The following is a 2,906-nucleotide window of genomic DNA, read 5'->3' as shown; positions in this document are numbered from 1 at the left end:
CCTCATCTGTATAAAGAAGTAAAATAGAGTCAGGGTATGAAAAGAGACAGGGGGCTCTCATGAGATCACTTCCAGAACTTGCAATGTATTCCTGGTCATTGAAACACAGATGGCTCCACTTACCTCTGAAAAAGTCAAAGTGCCCTGAAGCCACAGAATCTAGTTGGCTGGGGGCTACGATCTGTCTGTACTCTCAGAATTTATAGGCGCAAGAGATGCATGTGTGTTTCCTTTAGAACAGGTGGGCCACATGAGAGAGAGAGCAGGCCTTTCACCATTTTAGGCCCTGCCCAAGAAGACCTCCTAAAGCAAGATTCAATGTAAAGTGGACCTCTGAATACATCCAGGATAGTGGGAGAAAAAACTTAGGCTGCACTTAGATTACATCATGCTTACTCAGTGAATTGGCCTACAGTATAGTGTCTCTGATTCACATTGTCTGGAAAAAGTTTTCATAAAACACTGCTCTGGACTATTTTAATCTGCCTGGGTATTATAAAATGGACAGAAAAAAAGATGATTCACCATGGTGTTCTTTTTCTTGGCATTAAGATTTGAATGGAGTGGTTAAAAACATAAGTTCTAGATGCAGATTGATTGTAATAAAACCACATCTCTGCCATTTAGTACCTGGGTGATCTTGGGCAGGTTACCTAGCTTCTTTAAGCACCAACATCACCACCTGCATGTAAAATGATTATAATAATAAACATACCTCCAAGTATGGGAAGGATAAGACAAGATAATCCAGGTTCCTAAATAGAATGTCTGGTACATAGTAATACATAGCAGCTATTTTTATCATCGAAAAGCATATATAGAGTTATTACTATATGTTATACTTAAATGTTGGCATGCAAAATAACTATAATACACTAGAATAACCAAATTCTAGTATAAAACCCAGTTCATCTAAACTCATCCAACTTTTGTTTTTATTGAACATTTGTTTTACCCTCAAACACTCAGAACAATAAATACAGACTTTTGATACATGAGGCTTACTTACTGGTTTTGCTACAAGGAAAGGTAATAGGTTACTTGGCTAATAATCATATATTAAGAGCTCAGTTTGGACTAAAAGCTATATTAAATGCAGTGAGAAGCATTATTATTCAAATCAAAAATACATGTGCTGAAGGGATGTTGCCCCAGTGGTACTTCAGGGGAATAAATAGCATTTAATAGAAGACTTCCTATAGGAATTGAGTTTTGAACTAGATAAGAATGGAGAGATTAACTCTTATTAACAAAGCTGATGTTAGGAGGATTTTCAGGCAGTGGACAATAGCTTGGCAAGGGTGGTGAACTGGGAATTAAACAGTCATGAACTGGGTACTGCACACAGCAAGACTCAAGAGAGGAGCACATGGGCTGTACTGGGAGCAAAGCAGTGAAATCAGATAAAGAGAAAACCTCTCCTTGCTATAAATCATCCAAGTACCTCAAAGTTCACTGGTGCACAAAAATGTGTGTGGTCAGTAGTAATTTCTATGGCTTCCAAAATGAGAGCTTTCTGAATCCCTCTGAAAATTAAGTGAAAATTGTTATTGTAAGAGAGAGTATAAGTCATTAATGATTACTACTAATAAAAGTTCAGCTATTTCTGTGGCAGAGCATAGAACACAAGGAAGACGTTTGGGAATTAATTATATCTTCCTGGACTTTTAAGAATTTTTCAGATTCCTATTTTCTTCTCCTGTAAATCAGGTAAAATTGCTAATACACTTGCCTTCCATGGTGAGGTCTAACAATACACTCATAATAATGATGCTACAGAAAATGCCCTTGGAGTGTGATAGATTTCGGGAGATAATTAATTCTGCTCCCTTCCTTTCTCACTCACCCCACACCACTACCAGCACTGCTTCTAATCAATTTTAAACTTGAACAAAAATCTATAAGGTTTCAAATGACCAGATGACATGTTTATTTCTACAGTGATTAATCTCCTCAAAAAAAAAAAGGAAAAATTCCAAAAGTAATTGGATTGGTTTAATTGACACGCTCTAGGTTTGAAGCCAATGAAAACCCTAAAAAGCTTTTTACCTCCTACATTTCCAACCTGAACGATCTTTAAGACCAAGAAAAACAAGAGGTCAGCAAAAGAAAAGAAAGCAACCCCAGTTCAACAAGAAGACTTAAAAAAAAGTGCTCAAAGTGGTAAAAACTGTAAAAATCCTTTTACAATTCTGGTGATAGGGAATAAAAGCAATACCTGAATTTTAAACTAATGGTGCTGTATCAGAAATTTTTGAGTAATTCTCATGTTTATAGGGCAGGAGAGCAGAAATTGACTCTTGGCATATTTAAAATGCATGAAAATGATATATACACTGTCACCATGTTTGCAAATTAAATAATGAGGAAGTAATGTATTCCTAAGCCACAGAAAGACACATCCAGAAAAATTAAATGGTTGCATTAAAATAATCCCACTAGCCAGCCACCTCCAGCTAGGCTAGTTTCTTTTATCACAGTCTAGTTTCCATTTCATTAACCTTTGGGTCAGAGCTTCCAGAAAACTGTTGGCTACGTCTCAAACGGAGAGATAAATGTGAAAAACATTCTGATCAGGGAGGGATTCTGGGAATAAGACAGCAGCCACAATATAGTTTTTAAATCTCCCCAAATCCCCCCATAAAAACAGACAGAGCAACTAGGATACCAAACCCAAAAACTTATGAACAATATTTACATCAAATAGTGACAATTAAGTGATAAGATTTCCCCAGGAACCTGAATATATGAGCAGATTGGGATAAACCACCAGCAGCCACAAGACCTGTGTGGTATTCCCTGCCATGTAGGAGGAAAGAGAAAGAAGCAAAAGTATCTGATGGATCTGAGAACAGGAAAACCCAAAAATGGCCAAAAAGTGCTCACTGGAAAACACAGTGGGCCGA

The sequence above is a fragment of the Mesoplodon mirus genome (assembly GCF_964341445.2).
Source record: "Mesoplodon mirus genome assembly, chromosome: 2".
NCBI lineage: Eukaryota > Metazoa > Chordata > Mammalia > Artiodactyla > Ziphiidae > Mesoplodon > Mesoplodon mirus.
This window is presented reverse-complemented; position numbering follows the sequence as displayed.